The sequence below is a fragment of the Mobula birostris genome, chromosome 21, assembly GCF_030028105.1.
Source record: "Mobula birostris isolate sMobBir1 chromosome 21, sMobBir1.hap1, whole genome shotgun sequence".
NCBI classification, from domain to species: Eukaryota; Metazoa; Chordata; class Chondrichthyes; order Myliobatiformes; family Myliobatidae; genus Mobula; species Mobula birostris.
The window spans coordinates 64,548,377-64,573,751 of NC_092390.1; the positions used below are offsets into that span (position 1 = coordinate 64,548,377).

Below are 25,375 nucleotides of genomic sequence, written 5' to 3' on the forward strand. Positions count from 1 at the left end.
GAATTAAAAATATAGAAGCAAGGATATGACATTAGGCCTACTAAGCCTTCCCTGAACGATCCAGCACCTCTTCTGTGTTCTTGTTTTGTTCCCCTAGTGTCCAAAAGTTTACTATTGTTACCTTTGAAGTTATGCAGGGAAGCCATTTAATTCTAACAGGGGGTTAATTAACTCCAATTAACTTCATATTTTCAGCATGATGTGTGACGGCTTGACATAATTGTGCAAACTTCTGTTATTTATAATCTATGCATTTTAGACGTTTGAGCTTTAGACAGAAATTCTAAACGTGCGTCTGGTGAGGGAAATAGGCAAAAGTGAAAAAGATTGCAACAAATTACAGAAGTACACTTATTAAAATTGCAGACTGAGCATGAACTATTTGGGATCAAAGGTTTTTCTTTTTTATATGGTCTTCACAATGAGCAGTGACACATTTAACCTTATAATGAATAAGAAGGGGTTAACGTAGAAAATAAGTGATTGTGTACAGTTCTGCTTGTCTGGCACTGATTTCTAAAAAAGGAATCAATCACGAGAACTTGCATTACAATTCATTTTCTGTGTATTTCATCCATACAGTTACAATTAGCTCACAATTAAGTGACTGCTCCTTTTCTCACAATGGCATTAAAGACAAAACCTCAGAAACGTGCATCATCAGATTCTAGTGCTATCCTTGAGGCAATCTCACCAGGTAAGGAAAATGACAATGTTTACCTGCATTATACCTTTCTGTAACTATAACACTTTATTACTTAAATACACCAAATTCATCTGTGGGAACGGTATGCAAGACAAGTTTTGGTACATGTGACAATAATAAACCAATTTACCAATGTTATCAAATTATAAATTTCACTTCTGTAAGCTTCAGAATATGGATGTTAATAATCATCAGTTAAATGGCATATGAACAAAATACTGTTACTTTGTGAGAAGAAAAATTGGCCAACTCAAAAATATCTTTCCATTATCCATTCAAAACCAACCATTCAATTATCCAATTTATCCATTCAAAAGTAAGAAAAACAAAGAATAATTTTGTTGATTTTTAAGTATAATTATTTTACAGAAGTTTAAAGCTTTCTTTTTCAATACTTTATCGAAAATCAATATATATAATAGAATGAAATACAACACATATTTTCTTGCATCAGTAGCAACTTCTCAGAAATAAATCTTATACTGTACACCTGAAATGATTTCCATATCATGTATACAAAATGATGTCAATTTCCCATGCATTATCTCAACAGTGACCATCAGGCATTTTCAGATAATAGATCTCAGATGGTGTCAACAGTCCACTATAACTATCTATTGATTTCCTTGCATATCACTCTCTGGTATGGAGGGGCTACTGCACAGGACTGAAAGAAGCTGTAGAATGTTGTAAATCTAGTCAGCTCCATCTTGGGTACTAGCCTACAAAGTACCCAGGACATCCTTAGGGAGTGGTGTCTGAGAAAGGCAGCGTCCATTATTAAGGACCTCCAGCACCCAGAGCATGCCCTTTTCTCACTGTTACCATCAGGTAGGAGATACAGAAGCCTGAAGGCACACAGTCAGTGATTCAGGAACAGCTTCTCCCCCTCTGCCATCCAATTCCTAAATGGACATTGAAGCTTTGGACACTACCTCACATTTTTTAATAGACAGTATTTCTGTTTTTGCACATGCTTTTAAATTTTTTCGATATACGTAATTGATTTACTTGTTTATTTATTATTATGTTTTTTATTTATTTTTTTTTCTCTCTGCTAGATTATGTATTGCATTGAACTGCTGCTGCTAAGTTAACAAATTCAACATCACATGCTGGTGATAATAAAACCGATTCTGATTCTGATGGTGATTTCATGGAGTTCAGTCCCAAATCTTCTATTTGCCTAATTTCCCACCCTTAGTGCTCTATAGTGCTCTGAAACTTAGACCCTGATCTGTCAATTCTGGATCCAACAGAGCCCAATATGAAGGTATTGATACCTATACTCCCTTCACTTATCTGTCCACATCACTGATATGATATTGTATTTGAGTTGGGCCTGATTCACAGGGCAATTGTGCTCCCCATCTTATCACTTCTCAAAGTAGAGGCTCCAGTTTTGCCCTAACAAAGATACCAACTCTCAGTCCTTCCCTACCCAACTGAAGGTGTAGGATCCAAGTACAGGTTTCCCCTGCCATCCAAAGGTAGAGCATTCCTATGAAATGGTTTGTAAGCTGAAATGTGTAAAGTGAAGAAACAATTACCATTTATTTATATGGGAAAATTTTGTGAGCATTCGCAGACCCAAAAATAACCTACCAAATCATGCCAAATAACACATAAAACCTAAAATAACAGTAACATATAGTAAAAGCAGGAATGATGTGATAAATACACAGCCTATATAAAGTAGAAATACTTCTCTACAACGACTGCTTGCACAGATCTCCGTAGCGAAAATCTCACGCAAGCGCTGTTGGCATAAACATGCTCTCCAGTAACCTTTAAACTATGAAGCTGCCAAATCTACCAAATAACACGTAAAACTACACAGCCTATATAAAGTAGAAATAATGTATGTACAGTGTAGTATCACTTACCGGAATTGGGAAAACAGCGCCGAGCACACTGATGATGGTGTGTTAGACTGAGTCGTCACAGGCTGGGTGGTGCAGTGGCCCCCACCCTCTGGACCGCCAACCCGGTACATTGCCGCGAAGAACGCAGCGGTAGCTGGGAGGCACCCAGCACATCTTTAAGAAAAAAGCCGAAATAAACATGCTAATTAATTAGGTGCTGCCCGGCATGTAAATGTCGACGCAGATCAGAGGCGATTGCTGATTGCCTCATGTCTGCTCTTCTCTACAACCATGTTCCTGACCGTTGTACAAGGGACTTAAAGAACATAGCTTCGATGTCTTCTGTTACTACCTCTAAAGAACTGTGACCTGTGAGAGAAAGAATCTTGCCATCTTGCCTCATCTGTCTGCAGCTATGCTCCCATTTCTAGATTGCCCAATGGGTGGGGCAGAGGGGAAGAGATTCTTAGCATCTAGCCTGTCAAGTGCACTCAATAAATTTCAAAAAAGGTCATCTTTCTTTCTGCTTACTTTCTGCTTATAACCCTAATGCGTCTCAACCTATCTTGTTCAATGATTCACAAGCAATCCCTTCACCCCAGCAATAAACTTAATGTACCTTCCCTGAAGTGCCTCCAATGTGAGTACAGCCCTTCCGAAGTGAAAAGACTAAAACTGTATGCAGTGGTCCAACTAATGTCCTGAAATTTGTAGTAACATTTACCTGCTTTTCTTCTCCAACCCATTGCATATTTTCTGGCATATTAATGCATGGCTGAGAGACTGGTGTAGGGAGCAGGGCTTCGGGTTCCTGGATCATTGCAGCCTCTTCTGGGGGAGGTAGATTAAATTAGATTCAACTTTATTGTCATTGTGCCGAGTACAGATACAAAGCCAATGAAATGCAGTTAGCATGTAACCAGAAATGCAAAGATAATTGTTATTTACAAAATAACTGCGAATAAAAAGTAAGTGCTGCAGCACACAAATGTATAAGTACTGAGACAGTACAATATAGGTGCAATACTGCTTAGCGCTGTGATGTGAGGTTCAGTAGGGTCACAACCTCAGGGAGGAAGCTCTTCCTGTGCCTGCTGGTGCGGGAGTGGAGGCTCCTGCAGCGTCTACCGGATGGGAGGAGAGTAAAATGTTCATGGTTAGGGTGAGATGCATCCTTGATAATGCTTTTCACCCTACTCAGGCAGCATTTAAGGTAGATGTTCTCAATGGTGGGCAATTGGATGCCAATAATCTGCTGGGCAGTTTTCACCACACGCTGGAGTGCTGTGCGGTCCGATACGGGAATGCAAGCAGGCATTTTCCACTGAGGCAAGGGGAGAAAAAAACCAGAGGACATGGGTTAAGGGTGAGGGGGGAAAAGTTTAAAGGGAACATTAGGGGGGGCTTCTTCACACAGAGAGTGGTGGGAGTATGGAATGAGCTGCCAGATGAGGTGGTAAATGCGGGTTCTTTTTTAACATTTAAGAATAAATTGGACAGATACATGGATGGGAGGTGTATGGAGGGATATGGTCCGTGTGCAAGTCAGTGGGACTAGGCAGAAAATGGTTTGGCACAGCCAAGAGGGGCCAAAAGGCCTGTTTTTGTGCTGTAGTTTCTATGGTTTCTATGGGACAATTGCCATACCACACTGAGATGCAGTTGGTGAGTATGCGCTCAATGGTACCATGGTAAAAGTCCGTCAGTATCCCGGGACAGCGGTGAGCTTTCTTGATGCTCCGCAGGAAATAAATGTGCTGTTGCGCCTTTTTGATCAGGATGGAGGAGTTCAGGGACCAGGTGAGATCCTCAGAAATGTGGACACCAAGGAATTTGAAGTGTTGTATGACCTGTACAAAAAGGGTGGTTTACACCTGAACCCAAAAAAGTCCAATATCCTAGCAGGTAGGTTTAATAGAGCTGTTAGGGAGGGTTTAAACTAATTTGGCAGGGGGAAGGGAACTGTAGTGATAGGGCTGAGGAAGAGAAAATAGAAATAAATCAAAGATGGCATTCAACAGTGATGATAGAAAGGACAGGCAGGAGATGAGGCATAATCACAGCCGGTGGGATGATCTGCAGGGCAATAAAGGCATGTGCAGTTAAAACAGAAAGCAACAAATCCTGAACTGAAAGTGTTATATTTGAATGCACGCAGCGTAAGAAATAAAATGGACGATCTTGAAATTCAGCTACAGACCGGAAAGTATGACGTTGTGGCCGTCTCTGAAACTTGGCTAAAGGATGGCTGCCATTGGGAGCTGAACGTCCAAGGAGATACGGAGTATCAGAAAGACAGGGAGTAGGTGGCCCTCTGTATAAGACATAATATTAAATCATTAGAAAGGGATGACTTAGAAGGTGCAGATTTTCTATGCGTTGAGTTAAGAAATGGCAAGGGTAAAAGGACCCTAGTGGCCGTTGTATACAGGCCTCCAAACAGCAGCTGGGATGTGGATTACAAATTACGGCAGGAATTAGAAAGGGCTTGTCAGAAGGGCAATGTCATGATAATCATAGGGGATTTTAACATAAAAGTGGATTGAAAAACAGGCCAGTACTGGACCTCAAGAGAAAGAATTTGTAAAATGTCTAAGGGATGGCTTTTTAGAGTCGCTTGTTGTTGAGCCCATTAGGAGATTGGCTGTGCTTGATTGGGTGTTGTGCAATGATTCAGAGGTGATAAGAGAGCGTAAGGTTAAGGAACCCTTAAGGAACAGTGATCACAGTATGATCGAGTTTACTTTGAAATTTGAGAAGGAGAAACTAAATTCCAATGTATTGGAACTTCATTGGAATACAGGAAATTACAATGGCATGAGAGGGGAACTGGCCAAAGTTGACTGGAAAGGGAAAGGGACACTAGCAGGAAGGACAGCAGAGCAGCAATGGCTGGAGCTTCAGTGAAAAATGAAGGAAGTGCAAGACAGATATATTCCAAATAGGAAGAAATTTTCGAATGGAAGAAGGACACTACCATGGCTGACAAGTGAAGTCGCAGTCAAAGTAAAAGCAAAAGAGTGGGCATACAAGGAAGCCAAAGCTAGTGGGAAGATAGAGGATTGGGACGCTTTTAAAAACTCGCAGAAGGAAACTAAGAAGGTCATTGGAAGGAAAAGATGAATTATGAATGGAAGTTGGTGTGTCATATCAAAGAAGATACTAAAAGCTTTTTTAATTATATAAAGGGTAAAAGAAAGTTGAGGGTAGATATATGACCAATAGAAAATTACACTGGAGATATTGTAATGAGAGACGCAAAGATGGCAAAGGATCTGAATGTGTATTTTGCATCAGTCTTCACAGTGGAAGACATCTGTAGCATACCAGACGTTCAAGTGTGTCAGGGAAGTGAAGTATGTGTGGTGAAAATTACGACTGGGAAGATGCTCAGGAAGCTTAATGGTCTGAGCGTGGAAATATCTTCTGGACCTGATGGGTTCTGAAGGAAGCAGCTGAGAGATTGCGGAGGTATTAACAATGATCTTTCAAGAATCGATATATTCTGGTATTGTACCAGATGAGTGGAACATTGCAAATGTTACTCGGCAATTTAAGAAGGGTGGGAGGCAGCAGAAAGGAAACTATAGACCTGTTAACATGACATCAGTGGTTGGGAAGTTGTTGGAATGGATTGTTAGGGATGAGATTATGGAGTACCTGGAGGCACATGACAAGATAGGCCAAAGCCAGCATGGTTTCCTGAAAGGAAAATCCTGCCTGACAAGCCTACTGCAATTTTTTGAGGACATTACAAGCAGTGTAGACAAAAGGGATGCAGTGGATGTGGTGTACTTGGATTTTCAGAAGGCCTTTGATAAGGTGCCGCACTTGAGGCTGCTTAGCAAGATAAGAGACCATGGAATTACAGGGGAGTTTCTAGCATGGGCGGAGCATTGGCTGATTGGCAGAAAACAGAGAGTGGGAGTAAAGGGATTCTATTCTGGCTGGCTGCCGGTTACCAGTGGAGTTCCACAGGGGTCGGTGTTGAGACTGCTGCTTTTTACGATGTACATCAATGATTTGGACTATGGGATTATTGGATTTGTGGCTAACTTTTCCGATGATACAAAGATGGGTGAAGAGTGGGTAGTGCTGAGGAACAGAGAGCTTGCAGTGAGTCTTAGATAGTTTAGTGGAATGGACAAAGAAGTGGCAAATGAAATACAATTTTGGAAAGTGTTTGGTCATGCATTTTGGTGGAAGAAATAAACAGGCAGCCTATTATTTAGATAGGGAGAGAATTCAAAATGCAGAGATGCAAACGGACTTGGGAGTTCTTGTGCAGGATACTCTAAAGGTTAACCTCCAGGTTGAGTTGGTGGTGAAGAAGGCAAATGCAATGTTGGCATGAATTTCTAGAGGCATAGAATATAAGAGCAGGGATATGATGCTGAGGCTCTATAGGGCACTCGTGAGACCACACGGAGTATTGTGTGCAGTTTTGGGCTCCTTATTTTACAAAAGATATACTGACATTGGAGAGGGTTCAGAGAAGATTCACGAGAATGATTCCAGGAATGAGAGGGTTACCGTATGAGGAATGTCTGATAGCTCTTGGTTTGTATTCCCTGGAGCTCAGGAGAATGAGGAGGGATCTCATAGAAACATTCCGAATGTTAAAAGGCCTGAATAGATTAGAGATGGCAAAGTTATTTCTCACAGTAGGGGAATCTGGGACAAGAGGGCACGACTTTGGATTGAAGGACGTCCATTTAGAACAGAGATGTGGAGAAATTACTTTCATCAAAGGGTGGTAAATCTGTGGAATTTATTGCCACAAACGACTGTGAAGGCCAAGTCATTGAGTGCATTTAGATAGATAGATAGATATACTTTATTGATCCCGAGGGAAATTGGGTTTCATTACATTTCATTTAAGACAGAGAAAGATAAGTTCTTGATTAGCCAGGGCATCAAAGGGAATGGGGAGAAGGCAGGGGAGTGGGGATGACTAGAAGATTTAGATCAGCCCATGATTGAATGGTGGAGCAGACTCGATGGACCGAATGGGTTACTCAGCTCCTATATCTTATGGTCAATAAAGGTCAAAATTATATTTGCCTTCCCAATTTATAATATGTATGTACAAGGACATTCAGATCTATGTGAAGAAGGGTTTTAGATTTTTGGATCATTGGGATCTCTTCTGGGGAACGTGGGAACTGTACAGATTGGATGGGTTGCACCTGAACTTGAGGGGAAACAATATCCTTGCAGGCAGGTTTGCTAGCATGGTTCAGGAGAGTTTAAACTAATTTGCGAGGGGGATGGGATCCGAAGCGATAGAGCAGTGGAAGAAGTGCATGGAGTAAAGCCAGATCTAACATATAGAGAGGCTTTGAGGAAAGAGAAGCAGAATAAAGGGTGTAAAGGTAGGAAGTCAGAAGGGCTAAAGTGCGTGTACCTCAATGCAAGAAGCATCAGGAACAAAGCTGATGAATTGAGAGCTTGGATACATACATGGAATTATGATGTAGTGGCCATTACAGAGACCAGGGCAGGAATAGATTCTCAATATTCCTGGATTTCAGTGCTTTAAAGGGATGGGGGTGAGAAGGGGAGGAGGGGTGGCATTACTAGTCAGGGATACTATTACAGCTACAGAAAGGGTGGGTAAATGTAGCAGGATCCTCTTTTGAGTCAGTATGGGTGGAAGTCAGGCACAGGAAGGGAGCAGTTACTCTATTGGGAGTATTCTATAGGCCCCCTGGTAGCAGCAGAGATACCAAGGAGCAGATTGGGAGGCATATTTTGGAAAGGTGCAAAAATAACAGGGTTGTTATCATGGGTGACTTTAACTTCCCTAATATTGATTGGCACCTGATTAGTTCCAAGGGTTTAGATGGGACAGAGTTTGTTAATTGTGTCCAAGACAGATTCCTGTCACAGTATGTTGACAGGCCGACTCTGGGGAATGCCATACTACATCTAATATTAGGTAACAAACTGGGTCAGGTCACAGATCTCTCAGTGGGTGAGCATCTGGGGGACAGTGACCACTGTTCCCTGGCCTTTAGCATTATCATGGAAAAGGACAGAATCAGAGAGGACAGGAGAATTTTTAATTGGGGAAGGGCAAATTATGAGGCTATAAGGCTAGAACTTGCGGGTGTGAATTGGGATGATGTTTTTTCAGGGAATTGTTCTATGGACATGTGGTCCATGTTTAGAGATCTCTTGCATGATGTTAGGGATAAATTTGCCTCAGTGAGGAAGATAAAGAATAGTAGGGTGAAGGAGCGATGGGTGACAAGTGAGGTGGAAAATCTAGTCAGGTGGAAGAAGGCAGCATACATGAGGTTTAGGAAGCAAAGATCAGATGGGTCTATTGAGGAATATAGAGGAGCAAGAAAGGAGCTGAAGAAGGGGCTGAGAAGAGCAAGAAGGGGGCATGAGAAGGCCTTGGCGAGTAGGGTAAAGGAAAACCCCAAGGCATTCTTCAATTATGTGAAGAACAAAAGAATGACAGGAGTGAAGGTAGGACTGATTAGAGATAAAGGTGGGAAGATGATGATGTGCCTGGAGGCTGTGGAAGTGAGCGAGGTCCTCAATGAATACTTCTCCGGTATTCACCAATGAGAGGGAACTTGATGATGGTGAGGACAATGTGAGTGAGGTTGATGTTCTGGAGCATGTTGATATTAAGGGAGAGGAGGTGTTGGAGTTATTAAAATACATTAGGACGTTTAAGTCCCCAGGGCCTGACGGAATATTCCCCAGGCTGCTCCATGAGGCGAGGGAAGAGATTACTGAGCCTCTGGCTAGGATCTTTATGTCCTCATTGTCCACGGGAATGATACCGGAGGATTGGAAGGAGGTGAATGTTGTCCCCTTCTTCAAAAAAGGTAGTAGCGGTAGTCCGGGTAATTATAGACCAGTGAGCCTTACGTCTGTGGTGGGAAAGCTGTTGGAAAAGATTCTTAGAGATAAGATCTATGGGCATTTAGAGAATCATGGTCTGATCAGGGACGGTCAGCATGGCTTTGTGAAGGGCAGATCGTGTCCAACAAGCCTGATAGAGTTCTTTGAGGAGGTGACCAGGCATAAAGATGAGGGTAGTGCAGTGGATGTGATCTATATGGATTTTAGTAAGGCATCTGACAAGGTTCCACATGGTAGGCTTATTCAGAGAGTCAGAAGGCATGGGATCCAGGGAAGTTTTGGCCAGGTGGATTCAGAATTGGCTTGCCTGCAGAAGGCAGAGAGGGTTGTGGTGGAGGGAGTAGATTGGATTGGAGTGTTGTGACTAGTGGTGTCCCACAAGGATCTGTTCTGGGACCTCTACTTTTCATGATTTTTATTAACAACCTGTATGTGGGGGTAGAAGGGTGGGTTGGCAAGTTTGCAGACGACACAAAGGCTGGTGGTGTTGTAGATAGTGTAGAAGATTGTCAAAGATTGCAGAGAGACATTTATAGGTTGCAGAAGTGGCAGATGGAGTTCAACCCGGAGAAGTGTGAGGTGGTACACTTTGGAAGGATAAACTCCAAGGCAGAGTACAAAGTAAATGGCAGGATACTTGGTAGTGTGGAGGAGCAGAGGGATCTGGGGATACATGTCCACAGATCCCTGAAAGTTGCCTCACAGGTAGATAGGGTAGTTAAGAAAGCTTATGGGGTGTTAGCTTTAATAAGTCAAGGGATAGAGTTTAAGAGTCGGGATGTAATGATGCAGCTCTTTAAAACTCTCGTTAGGCCACACTTGGAGTACTGTGTCCAGTTCTGGTCGCCTCACTATAGGAAGGATGTGGAAGCATTGGAAAGTGTACTGAGGAGATTTACCAGGACGCTGCCTGGTTTAGAGAGTATGGATTATGATCAGAAATTAAGGGAGCTAGGGCTTTACTCTTTGGAGAGAAGGAGGATGACAGGAGACATAATAGAGCTATACAAGATATTAAGAGGAATAGATAGAGTGGATAGCCAGCGCCTCTTCCCCAGGGCGTCACTGCTCAATACAAGAGGACATGGCTTTAAGGTAAGGGGTGTGAAGTTCAAAGGGGATATTAGAGGAAGGATTTTTACTCAGACACTGGTTGGTGTGTGGAATACACTGCCTGAGTCAGTGGTGGAGGCAGATACACTAGTGAAATTTTAGAAGCTACTAGATAGGTATATGGAGGAATTTAAGGTGGGGGGTTATATGGGAGGCAGGTTTTGAGGGTTGGCACGACATTGTGGGCCGAAGGGCCTGTACTGTGCTGTACTATTCTATGTTCTATGTAAGAATCATTCTGTAATCTTTCTCCATTTAAATAACACTTAGCTTTTATAATATTCTCACTAAAGTGAATCAGTTTGCATTTCCCCACGTTATGTTCAGCCAGGCAAATATTATCCATTCACCTGTAAGGCTCTTCATGTCTTCCTCAACTGACTTATTTAACAGTCTTTGTATTACAGCAAATTTGGCTACAGTGTGTTCTAAATTTTGATTTTAGTGGCCATCTGATAGATTGTTTTTGGCACACAAAAGAGCTTTTATGTAGTCATTGCTTATTTTGAAACAAATGTAAGAATTGAATCTTTCCATATGAGGGGCACCAATTTTCAAGTGTGATGCATATGAAAACTATGAATTTCTCTGTTGCCGTTATTAAACATTCTCTTATAGATCTTTCTGGGGAAAATGAATCTTTGTTTAATTAATAATGCATAATGATGCATCCATCTTTTTTGTGTTACTTTGTAGTTAAGGTCCAATTTTTTTATTGCCCACACATTGCTGCAAAACAGTATTTGAATTCGGACTGCTGGCAAACCCAAGCTACTCTTTCAAACAAAAGTTTCTGTTACCAGAAAGGTCTGATAAATATGAAATAGTTGATAAATCCATTGCCATGTTGTCATACCTGGAAATGTCCTCGTGTAAATATTACATACAATTCTTCTAAATCTTATTGTGTTTATAGTTATTGTTACTCCAGCAAAGTAGCCAAGTTGTTGCTTTCCCACTTGCCAAATGATATGTATAGTGTACTGGCCCAAATCTCCACAAATTGTTTTCACTGAGTTCCATCCTATTTTAATTCGCAATCTCATTTCTTCACTCATTAAAACTTTTATAATGTAGTAATTTCATCAGCTGGAATTCAATTCAATTCAACAACAGACACAGAGACACATAGACCTGTTCCTTTATCTAGCAGTTTACACTGATTGACTTTATCTCAAATAATAATGAGGCAGCCTACAAAGAAGTCATCACCCTGACACAGTGGTGTCAAGAAAACAACCTCGCCCTCAATGTCACAAAAACAAAGGAGCTGGTTGTGAACTACAGGAGGAATGGAGGCAGACTAACCCCTATTGACATCAGTGGATCTGGGGTTGAGAGGGTGAACAGCTTTAATTCCTCGGTATCACCAAGAATCTCACATGGTCTGGACATAATGGCTGTGTGGTGAAAAAGGCATCTCTTTCACGTCAGACGGTTGAAGAAGTTTGGTATGGGTCCCATATTCGAAGAACTCTCTATAGGGGCACAATTGAGAGCATCCTGACTGGGAACTGTACTGGCCTCAATCACAGGACTCTGCACAGAGTGGTGCAGACAGCCCAGCACATCTGTAGATGTGAACTTCCCACTATTCCGGACACTTACAAAGACAAGTGTGTAAAAAGGGCCCAAAGGATCATTGGGGACCCGAGTTATCCCAATCACAAACTGTTCCAGCTGCTACCATCGGGGAAACGGTACAGCAGCATAAAAGCCAGGACCAACAGAGCTCCTGGACATCATCTTCCACCAGGCCATTAGACTGCTTAATTCATGCTGACACAACTATATTTCTATGTTATGTTGATTATCCTGTTGTACAAAGATTTATTATAAATTACACATTGCACATTTAGACAGAGACGTAATGTAAAAATTTGTACTCATGTATATGAAGGATGCACAAATGAAGTCAATTCAATTCAATAGAAGGAGAAAGCAGAAGTCAGAGGAAAGGTTTTGTCTTCTCTAGATCAATCATCTAAATGATCTCCCTCCTTTTTAACCATAAAATAACTTCAGTACTAGAACTTGCAGAGAAATGTGACAAAAGATCATGGAGCTTCTATTTTCATAGTCATAGTCATACTTTATTGATCCCAGGGGGAAATTGGTTTTCATTACAGTTGCACCATAAATAATAAATAGTAATAGAACCATAAGTAGTTAAATAGTAATATGTAAATCATGCCAGTAAATTATGAAATAAGTCATGATATTATAGCTCATGAAAGGTCACAGGATTAAAGAAAGAAAGTCAGAAATTGGTACCACATCATGAACTGTATGTTTGATCAGTATCATTTACGGCCACAGCTATTATTAGCCCACACTAGATGTGGTGTCAAAGTACAGTGCCTATAAAAAGTATTCACCCCTCTTGGAAGTTTTCATGTTTTCTTGTTTTACAATATTGAATCACAGTGGATTTGAGTTGCCTTTTTTAATATTGATCAACAGGAAAAGACTTGTGTCAAAGTGAAAGCAAATTTCTACAAATTGGTCTGATTTTCTGACAATTATTCATTACAAAATAATTGATTGCATAATTACTCACCCCCTTCAAGTCAGTATTTAGTGGATTCACCTTTGGCACCAATTACAGCTTGAGTCTGTGTGGAGAGGTCTCTATCAGCTTTGCACATCTGGACACTGCAATTTCTCCCTATTCTTTACAAAACTGCTCAAGCTCTGTCAGATTACACGGGTTATCAAGAATGAGTAGCCCTTTTCCAAGTCCAGCCACAAATTCTCAATTGAATTGAGGTGTGGACTCTGACTTGGCCACTCCAGGGCATTAACTTTATTTTTATGCCATTCCTATGTAGTTTTGGCTTTATACTAGGGGTCAATTGTCTTGCTGGAAAACAAATCTTATCCTAAGTCACAGTTCTCTTGCAGACTGCATCAGGTTTTCCTCCAGGATTTCTCTGTATTTTGCTGCATTCATTTTACCCTCTACTTTCACAAGCCTTCTAACACCAGCTGCAGTGAAGCACCCCCACAGCATGATGCAGCCACCACCATGCTTCACAGTAGGGATGGTGTGTATTTGATGATGTGTGGTGTTCGGCTTTTGCCAAACATAGCATTTAGTCTGATGGCCAAAACTTCAATTTTGGTTTAATCAGGCCATAGAACCTTCTTCCAGCTTATTCCCACATGCCTTCTGACAAACTCTAGCTAAGATTTAGGTTCTCCCTTTGCCACTCTCCCATAAAGCTGCGACTGGTGAAGCACTCAGGCAACAGTTGTTGTATGCGCAGTCTCTCCCAACTGAGCCACTGAAGCTTGTAACTCCTCCAGAGTTGTCATAGATCTCTTTGTATCCTCCCTCACTAGTCCCCTTGTATGGTCACCTGTTTTTGAGGATTTTTCTAGGCAGATTTACAGCTCTGCAATTTCTTTCCATTTCTTGAAGATTGACTTGGAAATTTTCTTGTATCCATCTCCTGACTTGTGCTTTTCAATAACCTTTCTGTGGAGTTGCTTAGAGTACTCTTTTGACTTAACGATGTAGTTTTTGCTAGGATACCGACTCACCTGCAGTTGGATCTTTTTACTACAATTAATTGAAAAAGCTTTTTGACTGCACGCAGTGATCTCAATTTAACTGACTATGTGACCTCTAAAATCAATTGAATGCACCAGTGATAATTTGGTTTGTCATATTAAAGGTGAATACTTGTACAATCCATTATTTTGTGTTTTATATTTGTAATTAATTTAGATCACTTTGTAGAGATTTGTTTTCACTTTGACACAAAAGGCTCTTTTTCTGTTAATCTATGTCAAAAAAATTAAATCCACTGTCATTCAATGTTGTAAAACAATAAAACATGAAAACTTCTGTGGGGGGTGAATACTTTTTATAGGCACTGTATATTTGCATAATTTGTGGTTCCAATTTGCATACAAGATTTTCATTAATCCTATGAAATTAAGCATAGCTAATTAATGTAGCTTATAATTAGTTATCTACTGGACAGCATTTTGGCATAACACGTCATCCTATCAAACCCTAAGGCATAGTGACTTCCTACGGAACAATTGTGATAAATTTAAAACACAGGATATAGCAATTGGAATAAATGGAAATCCTGTATATAATCAGCAGATTAGACCGCTACTGAGGCAATTCTGCTTTCATTTCAGCATTTGCAGTATATTGCTTTGAGAGCTTAGGTATTCCACTATATAGATAGTGCCTCCCATTTGTCACCGGTCTTGCAGGTTGGCAGTAGTTATTTAAAAAGGGAGCTTCGAGGGCATTTGTCCATTGTACGTGGTCTATCAGCGATGTTAACAGAGCTTTGCGATCTAAATGAAAGTATGGAAGGGATAAGCGGAGCAGCCATTGTCAGCAGTAGGCGAGAGTAGAAGCGACAGGCTTTGGCTCAAAGGAGGCTTCGGCTTGGAGGAGGCATCGGCTTTGTGTAAAGCAACTGTTACGGTTCCTTTAATCTTTTTCCTCTCTTACGATACCATTTAAATGGCTGTGGTGTGTTCTTGGTGCCGAATGTCGGAGTCTTGGGAGACCCTGAGTCTCCCGGGGAACTACCTATGTGTGAAGGTTGCAGCTTCTTGAAGACTGTGTTAGGGATCTGGAGCAATAACTGGATGATCTTTGGCTTGTTACGGGAGAACAAGGATATAATTGATCAAAGTTGCAAGGAAGTAGTCACCCCGAAGTTGCAGGAGGCGAGTAGCTGGGGTAACTGTGTGGAGAAATGGAAATAGGCATTTAGAGCAGAGCACCCCGTGGCCATTCCCCTCAAAAACAAGTATACAGCCTTGGATGCTTTTGTGGGGAGTGACTTCCTGGGGAATGCCACTATGACCAGGTTACAGGCACCGAGCATGGGTCGGTGGTGCAGAAGGGAAAGAGAGAGAGAAGAAGGGAGTGGTAGTGATAGGGGACTCGATAGTGAGGGGAACAGACAGGAGATTCTGTGGATGTAAACAGGACACCCAGCTGGTATGTTGCCTTCCAGGTGCCAGGGTCAGGGATGTCTCAGATCGTGCCCACAACATTTTGGAGAGGGAGGGGGAGCAGCCAGATGTCTTGGTACATATTGGTACTAATGACATAGGAAGGAAAAGCAATGAGATCTTGAAAAAAGAATTTAGAGAGCTAGTTATAAAGCTGAGAAGCAGGACCTCCTGGGTAGTAATTTCTGGTTTGCTGCCTGTGCCACACACCAGTGAGGGCAGAAACAGGATGTGTGGCTGAGAAGCTGGTGCAGGGGGCCAGGGCTTCAGGTTCTTGGATCATTGGGATCTCTTCCGGGGGGGGTATGACCTATTCAAGAGTGATGGGATACACCTGAACCTGAGGGGGACCAATATTCTCGCGGGTAGGTTTGTTCGAGCTGTTGGGGAGGGGTTAAGCTAACTTGGCAGAGGGGTGGGAACCAGACCAAAGGGACTCAGGATAGGACGTATGGTAAAAAAGTAAAGATAGTGTGCAGTCAGATTGTCAGGAAGGGCAGGCAGGTGATGGGTCTTAGTTGCAGCCAACAGGCTGAGTGTCAAGTCATTTGGGATGCAGAATCAGAAAGGATAGCAAATACAGTACTGAAGGTGTTGTATCTAAATGCACGTAGTATAAGAAATAAGGTGGGTGATCTTGTTGCAATATTACAGATTGCCAGGTATGATGTGGCCATCACTGAATCGTGGCTGAAGGATGGTTGTAGTTGGGAGCTGAATGTCCAAGATTACACGTTGTATCAGAGGGATAGGAAGGTAGGCAGAGGGGGTGGTGTGACTCTACTGGTAAAGAATAGCATCAAATCAGTAGAAAGATGTGACATAGGATCAGAGGATGTTGAATCCTTGTGTGTTAAGTTAAGAAACTGCAAAGGTAAAAGGACACTGATGGCAGTTATATACAGGTTTCGCAACAGTGGCTGGGAGGTGGACCACAGATTTAAACAGGAAATATAAAAGGTGTGTCAAAAGAGCAATGTTATGGTACTCATGGGAGGTTTTAACATGCAGGTGATCGGGGAAAATCAGGTTGGGAATGGATCTCAAGAGAATGAGTTTGTTGAATGCCGAGGAGATGGCTTTTTAGAACAGTTTGTCGTTGAGCCTACTGGGGGATTGGCTATACTGGATTAGGTGTTATGTAATGAACTGGAGGTGATTAGGGAGCTTAAGGTAAAAGAATCCTTAGGAACCAGTAATCACAATATGGTTGTGTTCAACTTGAAATTCGATAGGGAGAAAGTAAGGTCTGATGTAACAGTATTTCAGTGGAGTAAGGGAAATTACAGTGGTATGGGAGAGGAGCTGGCCAAAGTAAATTGGAAGGAGCTGCTGGCAGGGACGTCAGCAGAGCAGCAATGGTGTGCGTTCCTGGAAAAAATGAGGAAGGTGCAGGACATGTGTATTCCAAAAATGAAGAGATATTCAAATGGTAAAATAGTACAACCGTGGCTGTCAAGAGAAGTCAAAGCTATTGTAAAAATAAAAGAAAGAGCATACAACAAAGCAAAAATTAGTGGGAAGATAGAGGAGTGGGAAGTGTTTAAAAATCTACAGAGAACAACTAAACAAATCATTAGCAGGGAAAAGATGAAATGTGAAAGCAAACTAGCAAATAATATCAAAGGAGATATTGCGTCACCTCTGATCTGGGCTGACATTTACATGCCGGGCGGCACCTAATTAATTAGCTTGTTTATTTTGGATTTTTTCTTAAAGATATGCTGGGTGTGTTCCAGCCACCGCTGCATTCTTCGCGGCAATGTATCGGTCCGCGGCCTGGAGGTTGAGACCACTGGAATAGATGGCTTTGTTGCCAAGTTTGCAGATGATACGAAGATTGGTGTAGGGGCAGGTAGTGTTGAGGAAATTGGTAGGATGCAGAAGGATGCAGTTGGGGGAGTCCAGAACCAGAGGCCACTATTTGAGGATAAGGGGTAGGCCATTTAGAACGGAGTTGAGGAAAAACTTTTTCACCCAGTGAGTTGTGGATCTGTGGAATGCTCTATCTCAGAAGGCAGTGGAGGGTAATTCTCTGGATGCTTTCAAGAAAGAGTTAGATAGAGCTCTTAATGATAGCAGAGTCAAGGTATATGGGAGAAGGCAGGAACTGGATACTGATTGTGGATGATCAGCCATGATCACAATGAATAGCGGTGCTGGCTTGAAGGGCTGAATGGCCTACTCCTGCACCTATAGTTTATTGAAGGACTTATATAGATTAGGAGATAGTGCCGTGAAGTGGCAAATAAAATACAGTGTTAGAAAATGCATGGTTGTGCACTTTGGTCGAAGAAATAAGTGTGCAGACTATTTTCTAAATCGGCAAAAAATGCAAAAATCTGAGATGCAAAAGGATTTGAGAGTCCTAGTGCAGAACACCATAAAGGACAACTTGCAAGTTGAATCAACGGTGAGAAAGGCAAATGCTATGTTAGCATTCAGTTCAAGAGATCTAGAATACAAGAGCAAGGATGTGATGCTGAGGCTTTATAAGGCACTGGTGAGGCCTCACCTTGAGTATTGTGAACAGTTCTGGGCCCCTCATCTTGGAAAAGATGTGCTGGCATTGGAGAGAGTCCAGAGGAGGTTCACAAAGAGGTTTCCAGGAATGAAAGGGTTATCATACGAGGAATGTTTGATGTCTCTGGGTCAGTACTCACTGGAATTCAGAAGGATGAGGGGGGATCTCACTGAAACCTTTCGAATGTTGAAAGGCCTAGACAGAGTAGATGTGGAAAGGATGTTTCTCCATGGTGGGAGAGTCCAGGACAAGAGGCCACACACTCAGGATAGAGAGGCGCCCTTTCAAAACAAAGATGCGGAGAAATTTCTTTAGCCAAAGGGTGGTGAATTTGTGAAATTTCATGCTACATGCAGCTGTGGAGGCCAGATCGTTGGGTGTATTTAGGGCAGAGATTGATAGGTTCTTGACTGGCCATAGCATCAAAAGTTGCGAGGAGAAGGCCTGGAAATAGGATTGAGGAGGAGATTTAAAAAAAAAGGATCAGCAATTATTGAATGGCAGAACAGACTCGATGGACCAGATGGCCTAATTCTGCTCCTTTGTCTTATGGTCTCGTGTCTGGATTTCTTAATCCGCTAATTTCATAAAAATAAAAAACTGGAAAATTTCAGGTGTGGCCACATGATTAAGTTTGAATGTTTTAGGTCTGTAATCCTCCTTCAGATGCTATATTTGCTCTCCTCAACATGACCTCGATCTCTATTTTGATCTGAATCCCCAATGTATAGCTACCCCATCATACTCTGTCTTTCATTTCTCAATTTTTCTCCATTTATCCCCATATTATTCTTAACAATTTTTCCTGAATCTTCTGAAGACCAATGCTGAAAGTTATAGGAACAGCCTTTTCTCTTCTACCATCAGATTTCTAAATGGTCTATGAACCCAAGTTCACTACCTCACTATTCCCCCTTTGCACTATTTATCTATTTATTTATTTGTTTATTATTGTGGATTATTGTAATTTGTATGCCTGTACTGTAGTGCTATATAAAACAACAAATGTCATGACTTTCCTAGTGACAATAAAGCTGATTCTGATTCTCTATCCCCATTCAATTCCCCAGTGGTCGACAATCTGCTCTGATGTCCAGGTAATTTAAGAATTCTGTTTCTTCCCAAATCATCCTCCATCCTTGATTCCTCAGACAATCTGGTGCTTCAAACCTCCATTCATCCTACAGGCAAACTGCCAGACTGCTCTCCCACAAACATCACAACTGATTTCCAAGGCAATGTGTCAGTCCTTCCCAATGGAATTTTTGTGTAATACAGGGATTCCCAACCTGTTTTATACCATTGACCTCTACCATTAACCGAGGGGTCCATGGACGACAGGTTAGAAACCTCTCATGTAATGAGTCGGCAAAAGAAACTGTTAATAAACTCATATCTGTGCCACTCAATTTCTACAATGTCTAAATTCTAGTACAGTATATAGAATTGTGCAATGTTTTTGTTCCTTTTTAATCCTATTCCTTTGTGCTGATCTCAATGAACCCAGAAGCTGATTTAAATTCCTGTAACACCATGAAGGAGAGTAGTGAAGTTATCCATGATGTTGCATCCCTGTCACAATCACAACCAAAAACAGATTAAATGCGCATTCATCTCACTACGCTGGGAGATCTTATTTTATGCAAAGCAACTGTAGTTATAATAGCAGTTATCACATAAAATTAATGTATTGTAAATGAAGTGTTTTAGGATATCTGTGAGAGATGTGGTATGGCCCCATGTGTACAATTTTCTTTGAAGAAGAAATTATCATATTCAATAAATCCAGCTTTGTTCTAGTCAGTATTTTTTCCATTATTTGAGCAGCTAATCAGTACCTTGTCCGTCTGATTGAAGACAAAAAGGAACTGTCCTTCAAAAAGCCAACAGAGGATAGAATGAATTTGGTGCTCCAGGTATTAGAAGATCTCTTGCCAGAATTGGGCATTTATACCAGTGTATTGAAACTCATCAGGGATGAGTTGTATAGTAAGAAGATCCAGCTATTTAAATTCCCTATCTGTAGCTTTGTAATTATTGCTTTATTTTTCACATGAAAAACGTGTTAATGTTAATATGTGTCATTGTTCTGTGACTAAGATAAACTTATAGAAAGGTCAAGTTTTAGTGCTCAAATTTGATCCAAATTATTATGATATAAACTTGCCTGGATACACTTGGGTGAGGATGTGGAACAATAGTATACAAATTGGTTAGAAGATGATTAGAGTATTGTGTACAATGCTGGTTACCAAACTACAGGATGGATGTGCATGTACCAATGGAGAGAGTGCAGGAGAGATATTGCATAGAATGGAGGAGCTCTGCTTTGAAAGGGAGAATACAACTATAGCTGTGAGGATCCCTGCTGCACCTAGTGACCCTGTGATCTCTCTCTAAGAGGCTGTCTTTAAAGAGTGAACCCTTACAAGGCAGAAGGTCCCAATGGAGTACCTGGTAATGCTCTGCAAACCTGTGCCAACCAACTGGCGGAAGTATTCAAGGACATTTTCAACCTCTCACTGCTACAGGTGGAAGTTCCCACTTCCGTCAAAAAGGCAACAATTATACCAGTGCCTAAGAAGAATAATGTGAGCTGCCTTAATGATTATCGCCCAGTAGCACTCACATCGACAGTGATGAAATGCTTTGAGAGGTTGCTCTTGACTAGACTGAACTCCTGCCTCATCAAGGACCTGAACCCATTGCAATTTGCCTATCGTCACAATGGGTCAACGGTAGATGAATTCTCAATGGCTCTCCACACAGCTTTACACCACCTGGACAACACAAACATCTATGTCAGGATGCTGTTCATCGACTATAGCGCAACATTTAGTACCATCATTCCCACAATCCTGATTGAGAAGTTGCAGAACCTGGGCCTCTGTACCTCCCTCTGCAATTGGATCCTCAACTTCCTAACCGAAAGACCACAATCTAGGCGGATTGGTGATAACATCTCCTCCTCGCTGTCGATCAACACTGGTGCACCTCAGGGTGCTTAGCCCACTACTCTACTCTTTATATACCCATGACTGCAAGACTAGGCATTGCTCAAATACCATCTATAAATTTGCTGACGACACAACCATTATTGGTAGAACCTCAGGTGATGACGAGAGGGCGTACAGGAGTGAGATATGCCAACTAGTAGAGTGGTGCCACAGCAACAACCTGGCACTCAACGTCAGTAAGACGAAAGAGCTGATTGGGTACTTCAGGAAGGGTGAGACGAAGGAATGCATACCAATCCTCATAGAGGGATCAGAAGTGGAGAGAGTGAGCAGTTTCAAGTTCCTGGGTGACAAGGTCTCTGAAGGTCTAACTTGGTTCCAACATATCGATGCAGTTATAAAGAAGGCAAGACGGTGGCTATACTTTATTAGGTCAACAAATACACTCAAAAGCTTCTATAGGTGTACCGTGGAGAGCATTCTGACAGGGTGCATCACTGTCTGGATGGGGGCAGAGGTGCTACTGCACAGGACCGAAAGAAGCTGCAGAGGGTTATAAATCTAGTCAGCTCTATCTTGGGTACTAGCCTACAAAGTACCCAGGACATCTTCAAGGAGCGGTGTCTCAGAAAGGCAGCGTCCACTATTAAAGACCTCTAGCACCCAAGACTTGCCCTTTTCTCACTGTTATCATCAGATAGGAGGTACAGAAGCCTGAAGGCACACACTCAGCGATTCAGGAACAGCTTCTTCTCCTCTGCCATCTGATTCCTTAATGGACATTGAAACCTTGGGCACGTCCTCACTTTTTAAAATATGTAGTATTTCTGTTTTTTGTGCAATTTTTTATCTATTTAATATATATATACTTTAACTTATTTATTATTATTTTATTTTGGTTTTTTCCTCTGCTAGATTATGCATTGCATTGAACTGCTGCTGCTAAGTTAACAAATTTCATGTCACATGCCGGTGATAATAAACCTGATTCTGATTCTGATTATTAGGACGTTGCATGGAATGGATACTGTAGTTAAATGGAAAAACTGGAAAGTCTGGCTTCATTCTTATAGAGGACTGAGGGAGGACTATTTACTGTAGAGGTTTACAAAATTATGAAAAGCATGGATGGGATGGAGTCATAGAATACTACAGCACAGAATCAGGCCCTTCAGCCCATCTATTCCATGCTGAACCATTAATCTGCCTTGTCCCATCAACCTGCACCTGGATCATAGCCCTCCATACCCCTCCTAGCCATGTGCCTATCCAAATTTCTCTTAAATGTTCAAATTGACCCCATATCAACCACTTGCTCTGGCAGTTTATTTCACACTCTCACCACCCTCTGAGTGAAGAAGTTCCTCTTAAACATTGCACCTTCCACCCTTAACCCATGACCTCTAGTTGTAGTCTCACCCGACTTCTGTGGAAAAAGTCTGCTTGTATTTATCCTATCCATACCCCTCATAATTTTGTATACCTCTATCAAATCTTCCCTCAATCTTCTACATTCTAGGGAATAAAGTCTTAGTATATTCAACCTTTCCCTAGATCTTGTGCCCGTAAGTCCTGGCCACATTCTTGTAAATTTTCTCTGCACTCTTTCAATCTTATCTTGACTGCCGAGAGACTAAATCTACTTGACCAACCTCCCATGTGGGACCTTGTCAGATACCTTGCTAAAGTCCATGTAGACAAAATCCACTGCTTTGCCTTCATCAGCTTTCCTGGTAACTTCCTTGAGAAACTCTAAGATTGGTTAGACACAACCTACCACACACAAAGCCATGCTGACTATCCCTAATCAGTCCATGTCTATCCATTTACTTGTACATCCGGTCCCTTAGAACTTTCCAATAACTTTCCCACTACTGATGTCAGGCTAACCAGCCTATAATTCCCTGGTTTCGTAAACAGCATAAGCTATCTTCCAATCCTCTGGCACTTCACCATGTTTAACGATGTTTTAAATATCTCTGCACTAGCCTCCCACAGGGTGTAAGGGAACACCTGGTCAGGCCTTGGGGATTTATCCACCTTGCTTTGCCTCAAGACAGCTCTCCTCTGTAATCTGTATATAGTTCATGACCTTGCTGCTACATTGCCTCACATCTGTAGACTCTATGTCCATCTCCTGAGTAAATATAGTGGAAAAATCCATTTAAGATCTTCCCCCATTTATTTTGGCTCAATGCATAGATTACCACTCTAATCTTCTAGAGGATTAATTTTGTCTCTTGCCATCCTTTTGCTCTTACTACATATGTAGAAGTGCCAGTTTAAGATGGCACTGCTGAAGATGTCCGACAGCTCACTGGTAAATCATGAGCCATGAGAATTGCCTAAAAACATTACATATAATGTCCTTCATGAAGCAAATGTGGTGAATTATTACCACGGACAGTGTGGAGGCAGGGGGAGGCGAGGCTGGTTCGAGGGATGAGCTGGCATGCTGAGGCATTTCGAGGCGGAACATGTTTGTGTTCGAGCCGCTGGGGAATCAGTTGGAGCTGGTATCGCTCCCAGAGATGGAAGGAGCGGTTTGGAGAGGAGTTAATGTGGAAGAGTCCACCTAACACAGGTGTGAAGTTGGATCACTCCAATCACTGAGCCGATTGGTGAGATTGAGAATGGCCTTGGGTTAGGCAGCCTGGGTGTGTTGCCATACCTGGATTCGGGTCCTGGAGTATGGCAGTACTCAGTGCTTAGACAATTTAAGTGTTGACCCAGATAGACTGGAAGCTCAAATGTCTGGTAGGGAGGCGAGGGTCAGGCTGGTTTTCACTTGCTGTGCTGTGAATGTTTATTCTTTTCTCTGTGGTGCCAAGGCAGTGAACTGAGCCAGTTGCTGTGTATCCCTGCCCCACTGGTGTGAAAACTGGATGCCAAGGCTTGGTTCCAGCCTACTCTGGCTGCTCCGGGAGTGAATCGGGGGCTCAGTCTGGTTCAGGGTGCTGTTTGCTTGCTTTTATTGTTTGCACCATGTGTCTGTTTCTTTTCCTCTCTTCCTCTGCACAGTGGTTTTTGGCCTTTTTTTATTGGATTATTCGAGTTTTTATATATTACTATATGTCCCAGTGCTCATCACTAAATTAACGTGCAGTTTCCTTAATGTGTGCTTAGGTTACTTATCTAGCATTCAGAGCTTTAATGATTGATCATATTATTGTTGCTACCACTTTCTTCAACGTCTTCAAGATGGCATTTAACACAGAGTCCAAGTTATACAAGTATTTCAACTTAAAGTTCAGCTTATTAGCCTGAAACATTGGGGTAAATTGTTTTATAACATCAGAATGAAATCATAATCTGAATATTAATATATTTCAGCTGAGTATCCAATTGCTGTTTCATATGTAAATAATTAGGTTTCCTTGGTAAAGTTGTTAGCAGATTTTCAAAAATACTAAGATGCTCTCACACAATGATGTCTTCTTGGCAGATGGAGTTTATAGTATCCAGCTTACTGGGAATTCAGGACCAGGGTCTGGAATAGCTGGCACAGCCACAAGAGCACCTTACTTCAGATTATTTCATTGTTTGCAGGAAAAACGGTTAGTGAAAATAAACTACCAAATCTTTCTCATTGATATATTACTAGAAACAATATCTAAAAGAAAAAAATTAACAAATTAGATGAAAATTTTAAACACCGTTACTGACAGGACTTCTCACTTTTGCATCTGAAAGAACTGTAAGTCAGCAGATATGGGTAAAAAACTCTGGTTTAGGTGTAGTACTGTGGGTATTACATTAATAGAACTATTTCTGGAGATCAACTGGGAAAGTGGGCCAAGGAATAATAGTTGGAATTTAACTTGGACAAGTTCTTTCCGACAACATCATTCTACAGGACATGACACTCTGGGAGTTGGACTATATTATTTTTTTCTCTGTGACTATTTTACTACTATCTTCTATGTGCTATATGTGCCTTGTGCATGGCTTATGCTGTGTATGACTGTTGCTACTGTATTTTGCACCTTGGCCCTGGAGGAGCACTGTTTTGTTTGGCTGTATTCATGGTATTTGTATGGTTGAATGACAATTGAACTTGAGCTTGAATTTTAAGATAGATAGATCATTTATTGATCCCAAAGGAAATTACAGTATCACAGTAGCATTACAAGTGCACAGATATGCAAATATTAGAAGAGAAATAAGAAAGAATAAAAAATAAGTTACCTCAAACAGTCTAACAGGAGGGGTTTTCACTTCCCCAGCTATAGGTTGATTTATTATTGAGCCTAATGGCTGAGGGTAAGAATGATCTCATATAGCGCTCCTTGGAGCAGCACAGTTATCTTAGTCTATTACTAAAATTGCT

General features: G+C 41.5%; 1 protein-coding gene across 1 annotated transcript in view; it reads left to right on the top strand.

Annotated features, from left to right (window-relative positions):
- The window catches only part of LOC140185875 (uncharacterized), a 302,861-nt gene that overhangs the window by 29,642 nt on the left and 247,844 nt on the right, over positions 1 to 25,375 (top strand). The window contains exon 3 of the mRNA XM_072239670.1: positions 583 to 697. The gene's annotated coding sequence lies outside the window, so the exon portion shown is untranslated. The remainder of the gene's footprint in view (positions 1 to 582; positions 698 to 25,375) is intronic.